Genomic DNA, 12,638 nt, shown 5'->3' on the forward strand with positions numbered 1-12,638 from the left:
GGAGCAGGCGAGGGAGAGAGAGAGAGAATCTCAACCAGGATCCTTGCTCAGCACAGAGCCTGACTCAGGGCTCAATCCCACGACCCTGGGATCATGACCTGAGCCAAAATCAAGAATCAGACGTTCAACCAACTAAGCCACCCAGGCGCCCCAAGATTTTTTTCCTTAAGCCTAAAAATGAGCCCAGAAGCACCCAGACATCTGAGGCCAGGTAGAGGGGGAGAAACCAGCAGTGAAGGCTGACAGGTGGACAAAAAGGAGAAAACCGGAGATAGGAGGACATGTTCCGGGAGGAAGGAACGGTCCATGGCCACATGCTGCTGAGAAGAAGAGAGAGGTGAGGGCTGAAACTTGAACCTGGCCACCCACTGCTCACCTTGGTGGAGCACAGCAGGCTAAAGGCTGGCGTGGGACTCGGCACCCAAGGCCCACACGCGTTTTGTGGGCATGACCTGAAAGTGGACCCGCGAGGTCCGGCTCAGTAACTGTGTTTCTGGTAACGCCCCGCTACTCAAGTGCCCACATAGAGAAGGCTGGCAGCTGGGCGCATCCTGTGAGTTGGCGCAGAGGGGGATGGAAATGGGCAAGTTTGTTGAGGGTGTGCGAAGAGCGACCACAGCGGTGGACTCTTGTCCGAGGAGAGAAGGAAGTGAAAATTGGAAGGGGCTGATGGACAGTGGAAAAATGATACAAATAATGGGATCTTGATGAGGTTGAAGAATCGTGTGGTGTAGGCACTAAAACCAAGCAAGCTGGAAGGACAGGAAATGCTGGTCAGGGTGGGTGGCTTGGAATCCAGAATTCGGCTGTGATATGTTTATGACGTGAATGTGGGAGAGGCTGGCTGCTGGGGAGGAGGGAGTCGGTCAAGGAGGTGAGGCAGGAGTACTGGAAGGTCATTCACATGGGCAACTACATCCCCAAGGACGAGGGCCAGAGTGGGATAGGAAGCCTGGGAAGCAGGAGACAAAGCCATTGGTGAATGGATCCATCGGCAGTAGGGATAAAGGGAGTACTCAGTGGTACAGCCAGATGTTAGGGGGAAAAAGAGAAAAGTCTGGAAAGCAGCAACGGAAATAGACGATGCTAAGCGTGCCAACACTGAGACTGGAAGAGGGTGAGTGAAGACAGCCTTCCCTTGAGGGGCCGAGGATGCCTGAGTCCTCAGATGAGGCCAGGAGGGGGAGGGGCACCCCCAAGCTCCTCCCACCACCCTGATCAGAGCTCAGTGTCTCCTGCCCAGACCTGCTCTGTCATGAGCCATGGTGCCCACTCACCCGGGTCAGAAACAGGAGGGTCAGCCTACGTCTGATTCGTCACCGAGGCCTAAATGTTTGCTCCTTTCCATTCCCATGGACACTCCCTGACCCAAGCCTGGGCAAATGCCAAAACCTCCATGAGGGTCTCACCGCCACTGGTCTTGACTCTCTCTCGCCTCGTCTATTCTCTGCAGCCACAGTGAAATATTCAAAAGGCGAACCTGCTATTGTCTCACTCCTACTTAAAACACACAGCGGCCCCCCACCTATTTGAGGACGAAATCTAAGCTCCCCGTTATGGTCTGCCTTTCACTGTGTAGTTTCAGGGACTCGCCCAGGCTCCAGCTTTATCCTCTCACCCCAGGCCTCTTCCTAACACTCTCTGCTCCTGTCCACATGGGGAACTACTACTCGTTCATCTTGCTGGTTCTTGGAGGAAGCAGTCTCCTCCAGAAAACTTTTCTCAATCTCAAAACTAATCTTACTTCTGGTTCCCAGCTCCAGCCTGTTTTACATCTCCTATCCCAGCATCCATCGTACAGTATTGCTTTTTTTTTTCCTTCTCAGTTGTCTGTAAGATTTGGAATGGCAGGACTTTCCTCCTCTGTTCTCGGAACTTGATATACTGATGCTGCACAATAAACACTCAATACATATCTGTCAGGTGGATACGTCGACTCTGTTAAATCCATAGCTGGATAGTCTTTCAAGATTACTATAGGCCTATGCTTATTCAGTGTGGGTTTGTATACCTGGCAGAGGGTGGTACAGACAGGGGGGTGCCAATGTGTTCTTCAAACTACAGAATAAGCCTCTCCTGGATTCTTAATTTTGCTCATTTTTTTCTAGATTAAAAAGTAAAAAGTATTTAAAGGTAAATCTATAACTTTAAATGCTTATATTAGAAAAGAAGAAAGGGGGCGCCTGACTGGCTCGGTTGGTGGAGCACAGGACACTTGATCTCAGGGTTATGAGTTCGAGCCCCATGTTGGGTGTAGAAAAATAAAATATTAAAAAAGAAGAAGAAGAAGAAGAAAAGAAGAAAGACTGAAAATTGAATGAGCTAAGCATTTATTGTAAAATGTTAGAAACAGACTAGCAAACTAAGTGCAAAGAATGGGACAAGACAGCTGAATAGCCACATACCAAAAAAAAAAAAAAAGTCATAATACATGAAGGTGGACCCCTACCTCACACCATAGATGAAAATTAACTGAAAATGGATCGGGTACCTAAAGATAAGGGCTGAAACTATAAAATGCTTAAAAGAAAACATGAAAGTAAATCTTTGTGATCTTTTTAGGCAGATGGTTCCCTAGACAAGATACCACAAGCACAAGCAACCAAAGAAGTAGATAAATCAGACCTCATCCAAATTAAAAACTTTGTGCTTCTCAGGACACCAACAAGAAAGTAAGAAGAAAACTAAACATGGGAGAAAATTTTTACGTATCGTGTGTCTGATAAAGGACTCATATCTAGACTACGCAAAGAACCCCCACAAGTCAGTAAAAAGACAAATAACCCAACTTTAAAATGAGCAAAAGGTCTGAATAGACATTTCACCAAAGGAGACATACAAATGGCCAGTGAGCCCATGAAAAGAGGCTCAACATCATTAACCTCAGGGAAATGCAAATCAAAACCACAATGAGATGCCACCTCACGTCCACCAGGACGGAGAGAATAAAGAAGACAGATGCTAACAAGTGTCACAGACATGGGAGACTGGAACCCTCCCACGTGGTGGGCATTACGTGTGAAATAGTGCAGCCACTGTGGAAAACAGGCTGGCAGTTTCTCGGAAAGTTAAACATAGAATCGCCATATGACTCAGCAATTCCACTCCTAGGTATATGCCCAACAGAACTGAAAACACTTGTTCACACAAAAACACTCGCACAGGAATGTTCACAGCATCATTAGTCATAATAGTGAAAAAGTGGAAAAAAGTCGGGGTGCCTGGGTGGCTCAGTCAGTTAACTGTCAGCTCCTGGTTTTGACTCAGGTCATGATCTCACCGGTTCATGAGATCAAGCCCCACATCAGACTCTGCGCTGAGCACGGAGCCTGCTTGGGATTCTCTCTCCCCCCCTCTCTCTGCCCCTCCCCTACTCACATGAGTCCTCAAAAATAAATAAACATTAAAAAGTAAAAAAAAAAAAAAAAAAAAAGTAACATTAAAAAATAAAAAGAATCCCACTCCTATTTTAAACAAATGGAATTTGTAGTTGAATATCTTCTTACAAGAAAAACTATAGGCCAGATGGTTTTATTGAGATGTTTTACCAAATTTCAAAGATCAACTGATACTAATCTCACACAGACTAGAGTAGGGACAGAGGGCACATGTTATAAAACTAGTATAATCTTTTTTTAAATTTTTTTTTCAACATTTATTTATTTTTGAGACAGAGAGAGAGAGCATGAACAGGGGAGGGTCAGAGAAAGAGGGAGACACAGAATCCGAAACAGGCTCCAGGCTCTGAGCTGTCAGCACAGAGCCCGACGCGGGGCTCGAACTCACGGACTGCGAGATCATGACCTGAGCCGAAGTCGGCCGCTCAACCGACTGAGCCACCCAGGCGCCCCTAAAACTAGTATAATCTTAATATTGAGACCTGATAAGCTCAGTATGAAAAAGGACAATTGCAGATCAGTGTAAACCATGAACATGGATGCAAAACCTTAAAGAAGAAATTAGCAAATTGAATCCGGCGACCCGTAAAAACTAGTGCATCACGTCTGAGATGGATATGTCCGGGGCGTATGGTTCGGTTTCCGTTAGGAAATCAGTATAATTTGCCACATTAACAGATTAAGGGCAGGGCGGGGAGAGGCGTCTCGGCACAGAACAAACACTGGATGGAATCCGACGTCCTTTTCTTATAAAAAGTCTGAATAAATGAGGAATAGGTAGGAACTTCCCTAACCTGTTAAATGGCCACTACGAAACACCCTCACATGAGAGCGGGAACGGGACGGCTGTGCCCGCAGCCCTCAGCTGTACTGGAGATACTGGCCAGCTCAGGGAGGCCGGAAGAAAGCCCACGTTCCAGATGGAGGAAACTTGGGTGGCATTTAAACGGTTGGAGCAGAGGAGAAAGCCAGACTTCAGGGAGGGCACAGAGCCGCTCGGGAAGACTGACCTCGGGGAGGTGGACAGGAAGTGCGGGAAGCCCCGGGAGAAACTCAAGAGGATGAAAACCAGAACAGACAGCGGTGAGGGTTAAGGGCAGAGGTTAAAAAAATGGGTTGTCCCTTGGTGACAGAACTATCGGGGCCTCTGGTGAGAGCGGGGTCCCGGGACGGTGCGGGCCCAGGCGAGGGGTGCACAGGCCGAGGACAAATGGGCCACGGTGGTGGACGAACGGAGTCAGCACATATTTATGAAGCCCTACTATGTGCCAGTACTGGTTCAGGCACTGCTGAGTCGGTGGTAAACAAGAAAAGGCAAGATAGAATCTGCAAGGAGCTCACGTTCTGGCAGGGACCGGCAGTCAGTAGCTCAGTCAACAAAAAGATAATCGCAGACACCGAGAAGTGCTGTGAGGAAAATAAGACGGGGTGTCAGGAAAGGCTGACTGGAGAGATTACCCCAGCTAAGGCAGTCCCGGAGGGCTTCTCTGAGGCGGTGACATTTGAGCTGAGACTGAAGAGCGGGCAGCCGCGAGAGGTTCCAAGGAGGCTGGCATAAGATCACGCAGAAGGTTTGGGGCGGGGGCGCAGGCGGAGCGGGGGACAAGGTGAGCAGTGGGCTGTATTCTGTTTGCAGCAGGAAGGCACTGGGGGGTTTAGAAGAGGCTCTCCTCTTTGACTGCAACAGGGAAAAGAGGTAGGGCAGCAGCTCAGGGAGGGATATGTGTGCACTGCCCTGAAGATGGCAGGGACCTTGTCTTAAGTTATCTGTGTCCGTCCCCGCCTTAGGCCCCGCTCTCCCAGCTGCTCACACGTTTCTGTTTGTTTGTGGTCATGGTTAGGTAACAATGCAAACATCTGTACACTCCCAGTCCCCCGAAGTGCTAATTAACGTACGTATCCCTTGGTGCCTTCGTTCTCCCATCTGTAAAATGGGATGAACCCGTGTGCCTTCAGAAGGTGCTGAGTGTTGGGCCTTCGGGCCCCTCAAAGAAAACATTTGCTGGGACCCCAAGCTTTCTGCGGGCTGCAGAGCAACCCACTCATCCTCTGGGTTTGCTGGGATCCTCACCATAACCTTGCCGGTCCCATCAGAGAGGGGAAGGGGCCTCTCGAGCTCCCAGGGGGGCAGAGAGAAGCCCAGACAAGGAACTCAGGCTCAGCTTAGGTTTGCTGCTGTCCTCACAAAGCACACGGTAGCCGGAAACGTGAACCTGAGTCCCAGACCTGGCTTCCCGAAAGCCTGACCCTCCTCACCTGTCTCAGGTGTTCACCAGCCTTAGCAACAGGGAGGGTGTTGTTGTCCCAGGAGGCATGCCAATAACAGAGCTGCAGGGGGTGACTGAACACAGGTGACCTTCTTGAGAAATACGACCGTCGTCGAGGAGGTGAAAGATGGCTGGCGGTGACGAGAAGTCTGGGCCAAAGGAGAAGCTTTTGTCGTTGGGTTTGGCTGTGTTATCTTGCAGGATGAGGGAGTAGGGGATGAGCAGGGGTGGGTGAGGGAGAGGGCAGGAGGGTTGTGGGCTGAGCAGGCTGCCCGGGGACGGCAGGAGGCGTGGCCACAGCACAGATGGACAGGGAGGCGCTAAGCAGGGAGGAGAGGACTTCTTCCTTTGGGAGCAGGGGGCAGGAGGCGGGAGCACAAGGATGTGGTGTTGGTGGCATAAGACGCAGAACAGGGGGCACCGTTGGCCAGGGACGCAGGCCGGACGGCCCTCACCCGCCCACCTGGGAGATGTCCCTCGGCGGTGCCCCCTGCGCAGAGGTCGACACGAGGATGCGGGGGGTGCGGGACCCGTGCCCGAGGGTGGGAGTGACTCCCCGGGAGCCAGTGCTACTGCAGACCCAAGCAGCCTCTTCCAGGTTGATGGAAAAGCTCAGACCGGGTTCTTTCAAGGACTGTCGTGCCCGTGAGCGGGGACTCCACGGCCGGCCGGTCTGCGTGCCACACAGAACTGCTTCGGAACGGTTGTGGGCGCCTGTCACGGGATTGAGTATCCGTGTAGCCACCCACCGCTCGTGAACCCAATTCTCTGTGGCTGACTTCTCGCCTCCCAAAGGGAGATGCCGGGACTCACCCGCCGGACCTCTTTTGCAGCAAGGACCCCCAAGTTTCAACCTGGCCACCCATCAGACACACACCCCCAGGTCTGAATTCAGGGTACAGGGCTGTGGGGACAGGCCATCAGACCCACTCCCAGCCCTGAATTCAGGGTACAGGGCCTTGAGGACGGGCCATCAGACCCACCCCCAGGCCTGAATTCAGGCTACAGGGCCGTGAGGACAGCAGCACCGGCTGTCCCACAGAAGCCAGTGAGCCCCAGAAGTAATTTTACATTGCCTAATAGCCACAGTTAAAAAATGTTAAGGGGAGACTGGCTGGCTCAGTCAGGGCAGCATGTGACTCTGCATCTTGAGGTTGTGAGTTCGAGCCCCCCGTTGGGTGTAGCACTTACTTAAAAAAATATATATAAATATATATATATATATATATTGGGGTGCCTGGGTGACTCAGTCAGTTAAACATGACTTCAGCTCAGGTCATGATCTCACAGTTCGTGGGTTCAAGCCCCGCGTCGGGCTCTGTGCTGACAATTCAGAGCCTGGAGCCTGTTTCAGATTCTGTGTCTCCCTCTCTCTCTCTGACCCTCCCCCGTTCATGCTCTGTCTCTCTCTGTCTCAAAAATAAACGTTAAAAAAATTTTTTTTAAATATGTATATATTAAAAAAAAGATGAGATCATTCAAATAGCATATTTGATTTAACCCAATATATCCTAAATGTTATTATTTCGACATGTTATTGATACCAAAAAAATCCATGAGATAATTTATATTCTTTCCAATACTAAATCTTGGAAATTCAGTGTGTATTTAATACAGAAAGTACACCTCAGTTCAAACTGGCCACGGTTCGGGTGTTGGCGTGGCCAGTGGCTGCTCTATGGGACAGTGGATCTAATGTGGATCCTGATCTCGAGCCTCCCGGCGTGACTCTCCGGCCGTCCCAGAACCCAGCAGGCTACCAAATAACCTTCGGTGAAGTCCTGTCCTGTTTAAGTGCATTACAGCAAGTGCTGTGATCCATTTATTTTTTTTTTCAGTTGATGCATTCATTTGGAAAGAGAGAGAGCGCGCACGAACAAGGGAGGGGCAGAGAGAGAGAGAGTCCCACGCAGGCTCCCCACCACCAGCACGGAGCCCCCTTCGGGGCTCGAGCTCACGAGCAGATCCAGATCATGACCTGAGCCTAAATCAAGAGTCGGACGCTCAACCAACTGAGCCACGCGGGCGCTCCAGAAGTGCTGTTGCTTGTCATTGACGATCACCTGGGGAATGTGAGCCTCGAGAAAGAGCGGACGTTCCGTGTGCACAGCATGTCCTCATGCCTGTTCACCACGGAGCCCAAGGCCCAGAACAAGGCCTGGTTCTTGCTCCTTAAACACGAGTTGCATGAATGAATGAGGAAAACGTTCTGCCCTCGGTAAATCTCCCAACACGATTTTGGTTTTTTTTTCTGTTTTTTTTTTTGTTTTTTTTTTTTTAGTAATCTATACATCCCACGTGGGGCTCGAACTCAAGACCCCGAGATCCAGAGTCGCTCGCTCCACCGACTCTGCCAGCCCCCCAGTACGAATTCTTGGCCAAAGCTTCCTTTGACAAATTGCCTGGTAGTTACTATATACCTTCATGGCTTTCTCATGTCCAGAACCAAGTCCAGGTGAGCACGTGTGGCTCTGAGGCCCTGCGCCGTGGGGGACGCGGCGGGAAAGCACCAGCCTCCATCAGAGACCAGCTCTGTGAGCAGGTGACGAAACCGATGGCTCACAGAGGCCCTGGCTTCTGACCCTGAAGCGGGGAGGAAGGGCTAAAGCCAGGGTCCGTGGCTTGGGGCACTGGCGATGACGTCTCAGGTCCACACACGTGCCATGGACTGCAGTGAGCAGAAACGTCCGTCCCACGTGAACTAAAAAATCATGCAAACTCCCGGAGTCTGCACAGACCGCAGGAGCCCAAGACGCAGTGACAACCACAGCCGCCATCCCCAAGGCAGAGGAGGCCCCGTCCGGGTTTGGCTTCCGGCTGTTCGGTGGTACCCAGCCCCGGCCCGGGCTGAGACCAGAGGCCGGCTCCCCAACGCCGACCCCCTCCTCCCTGGCGGCCAGCTGCATTTTCTCATCTAATAAAAGGGGCACAAGCTGGCAGGATTTCCGTGAAGGGAAAACGGGAGAGCCCCGCGGGCTGTGCCGGCTGAACTTAGCATTTCTGAACAGACCCCAGTTGTGAAAACGGTTTATGTTCAAGGGGGTCAGAGGAGGTCGATAGAAATGACCCTGTTATATTCCTGACGCAGTTAAACACTCACTTTCCCTCCCAGACCATCATCTGCCTATTCACTCCCTCCCGTTACGCATTCGTCCAGGGCCAGCCGACGAGGGCAGGCTGGAGGTAAGGGGCAATCAGAACTGCGTACTCGCAGACCTAAGTCCTGCCTTGAGAGACCATCCTTCCCGGAGAAAACCAAGGCCGAGAGGGTCTGGCCCGTACACAGTCTGCTAGGTCCTTCAGCAGAACCCCTCGCGAGCAGCGTGTCCCCCCACCCCACCGCCCCCATGATGCCACTCCAGGGGGCGCATGCTGGATGGTGTGGGACCAAGCCCACGCCCGTTTCTCTCGCCGGAGTCCCACACGCCGTCCTCCAAAGAAAAGCATGATTGCATCTGGCTACCTTGTTTAGCTCTGTTTTGTACGTGCATGTAACTGTGTGATCGATCAGAACACTAACGGTCCTTCTTCCAAAAGGAAGTGCAGCGGATTCTTCAGGGCCCGCGAGGCCCGTGGGACGAGGCACTGCAAGGCTGGGGTCGGCTTTGCCAGCAGGCAGGGCCCAACACGCCCCTCGGGCCCCCCGCAGGAGCTGCTCTCTGCCCGCCCTCCTCAGCCCTCCCAGTCCTACGCCGGCCCCAGCGGCCAGAATCGGGCCCTGTTGCTCACGCCCTGCTTTCCGTCCCTCCCCCACTGCCCCCCATCCCTCAACAGGTATTCCTGGATCCTGCCAAATAAACCTCTTGCATTCAAAGCTTTGTCTCCGGGTCTGCTTCTGAGAGGATCCAAACGAAGCCGGAGGGGGGGTGGGGCACACCGCCAAGTATGAACAAAGGCCCTTGAAATCCAACTGATACTCAGTATCAGAAAGAGTCTCTCTCTTACTCCCATAAAGTAATTTAGCCTGCAGCACACTCTGAAGCGTCTTTTTTGCTGTCTTCAAAAACCCCGTGGGAGGAACGGGGACCACAGGTTAAATTTGGTGCACACTTTATTACTTTTACTTAATCGGGACTCTTTCAGGCAGAGACAGGTTCTGCATCCAAAGTGGGGGTGAGGTTTGAGTACAACCTGGTAGGGGTGCCATTGTCCACACCATGAAGTTCGTTGTTGGTTTATAACTTCTTCCGGTGGAAAATCCCAAACATACACAAAAGTAGAGAGAATAGAATAATGAAGCCCCGTGTACCCACTCCACCTCAAATTACCTTAAAGCAAAACCCAAATATATGATTTCATCTATAGTATTCAATATCTCTAAAATATAAGGACTTTTTCTTTGTTTTTAATTTTTTTTAACGTTTATTTATTTTTGAGACAGGGAGAGACAGAGCATGAACGGGGGAGTGGCAGAGAGAGAGGGAGACACAGAATCTAAAGCAGGCTCCAAGCTCTGAGCTGTCAGCACAGAGCCCGACGTGGGGTTCAAACTCACGGACCTCGAGATCATGACCTGAGCCGAAGTCGGCCGCTTAACCGACTGAGCCACCCAGGTGCCCCGAGGACTTTTTCTTATAAGCATAATATCACCAGTGCATCTAACAAATTAATAATTCCTTAACATCACCAAATATTTAGTGTTCATCACTATCTCATTATTATTTTAAAAAAAATTTTTAATGTTTATTCATTTTTGAGAGACAGAGAGAGACAGAGCATGAGCAGGGGAGGGGCAGAGAGAGAAGGAGACACAGAATCGGAAGCAGGTTCCAGGGTCCGAGCTGTCAGCACAGAGTCCGACGTGGGGCTCGAACTCACGAACTGCGAGATCGTGACCTGAGCCGAGGTCGGGCACTCAATCCACTGAGCCACCCTGGCGCCCCTAAATTTTTTTAATATTTATTTTTGAGAGAGAGAGAGAGAGAGAGAGAGAGCTTATGAGCGGGGTAAGGGGAGAGAGAGGAAGAGAGAGAGAATCCCAAGCAGGCTCCATGCTGTCAGCACAGAACCCGACACAGGGCCTGAACCCACGGACGGCGAGATCATGACCCTAGCCCAAGTCGGGCGCTTAACCGACTGAGCCACCCAGGAGCCCCTGGTTATTATTATCATTACCATTATTTATAGTTTTTCATTATTACTGCTTAAAACTGTAAACTATTAGTTTACAGTTTGCCAAATTATTGTCTACGTAAAGTCCACGTCCTTGGATTGGTTGTGTGTCTCTCAAGCCTTTGTTCAATTGATAGGCTCCCTTCTGTCCATTTTGTCTCTCCCTGCAGTTCATTTGTTGAAGAAATTTGGCCACCTGTCCCTCCATGGTTTCCTGAGATCTCGAGTTTACTGATGACGTCATCAGGGTATCATTTCACACGTCCTGTTCCCTCCGTGTTCTGGGAAGTGGTGGTCGGATCTAGAGATTTAACCGGAGTTGGGTTGGGTTTTGTTCAGAACCCCCCCCTTCAGTGGTATTGGGGACTTCCATCCAGAGGTACACCAGTCTGATTTTTCTTTATTTTCTAGCTTCTATTCTGATAAAAAAGCTGTGACATTCCCACTGTCGTGGGACAGACAACGTGACTCACCTTTTGCAACTTCTGTGGCTGACTTTGCACAGGCAGTGTGGGCTAGCCCGTCCCTGACAGTTACGGGGTTTTCCCTCTGGGTCAAAGAGAGAGCAACGTCTTAATGGGACAGGGGCCAGCAAGGGTGGGGCACCACTTTCTCCATCCCTCCCACCTACCCTGGCTCAAGCTATGGGCACAGGAGGACCTTGGCTGAACCCCGGGGTGACGCTCAGCTGGCTAATTTCTCTGAGTCTCAGTCTCCTCAACCGTAAACGGTGATGAATAATAATCTCTCCCAAAGAGGGTTTATGGTGGACTGGCTAATGTTGCAGTCACCCAGCATCTTTTTTAAAAAGTCTGTTTGCTTATTTATTTATTTATTTATTTATTTAGAGAATCCCAAGCAGGCTCCACACTGTCAGCATGCAGCCCAACTCAGGGCGTGAACCCATGAACGGTGAGACCATGACCTGAGCCAAATCAAGAGTCGGACAGACGCTCAACCCACTGAGCCGCTCAGGCACCCCGCACAGCACCTTTTGAAAACCCGTGTGCCACACGCCAAGACAGTTTCCCAGCCCCCCTTTCGCCAGGTTGCACCCTTGGCTTCTGAGGGCACCCTCAGGAGAAACGTGAGACGAAACCTCTCTGCCACATCGCAGACACCCACCACCCGCATCAGGAACAGCCAAGCCCCTGTTCGTGGAGGGGACGATGAGGCCCCAGGCAGGAGAGTGACTGTGTCAGGGAGCCAGGGCTGATGTAGAACAGAAACACAGGTCCTCCGATCTGAAGACCGGGGAGCAAAGGGGAGAGAGTGAGGGGCAGGAAACCCGTCTGGCTGTGACTCGTCTAATTTTTATTGTCATCTTCCCTTTGGCTCCCATCGTGAGAAGAAAAGAGAAACCCAGTACTGCCCCTGGCAGGAGCCTGTGGAGCGAGGTGGCTGCAATGGGCTGCAATGGGAAGAATGGAAGGGGGTGGGGTGGGCTGTGAGTTTACTGGGAGGCTCAGGTTGCTTCCTGGTACCTCCCAGGGAGGCTCAGTGCACCGGGCAACTGAGGTCCCCAGCCTCCCGCACAGACACCCTCTGTTCAGGAAGGAGCTGGGTGGGTCACGAGAGCTGCCTCCTTTGAATGGCTGTGGGAGCAGGGCAGGGGAGCCAGGGCTGGGGGAGGAGGAGGAGAGGGGAGCCAGAGTTGGGAGAGGAGGAGGGGAGGGGAGCCGGGATTGGTGGGGGACAGGGGAGGGGAGGGGAGCCAGGGTTGGTGGGGGAGAGGGGAGGGGAGGGGAGCCAGGGTTGGTGGGGGAGAGGGGAGGGGAGGGGAGCCAGGGCTTGGGGGGGGAGGGGAGGGGAGCCAGGACAGACCTTAACTCAGGCAGAGCCCAATCCTGTAGGGAGGGAC

Source organism: Acinonyx jubatus, chromosome E1 (genome assembly GCF_027475565.1).
Source record: "Acinonyx jubatus isolate Ajub_Pintada_27869175 chromosome E1, VMU_Ajub_asm_v1.0, whole genome shotgun sequence".
Classification (NCBI taxonomy): domain Eukaryota; kingdom Metazoa; phylum Chordata; class Mammalia; order Carnivora; family Felidae; genus Acinonyx; species Acinonyx jubatus.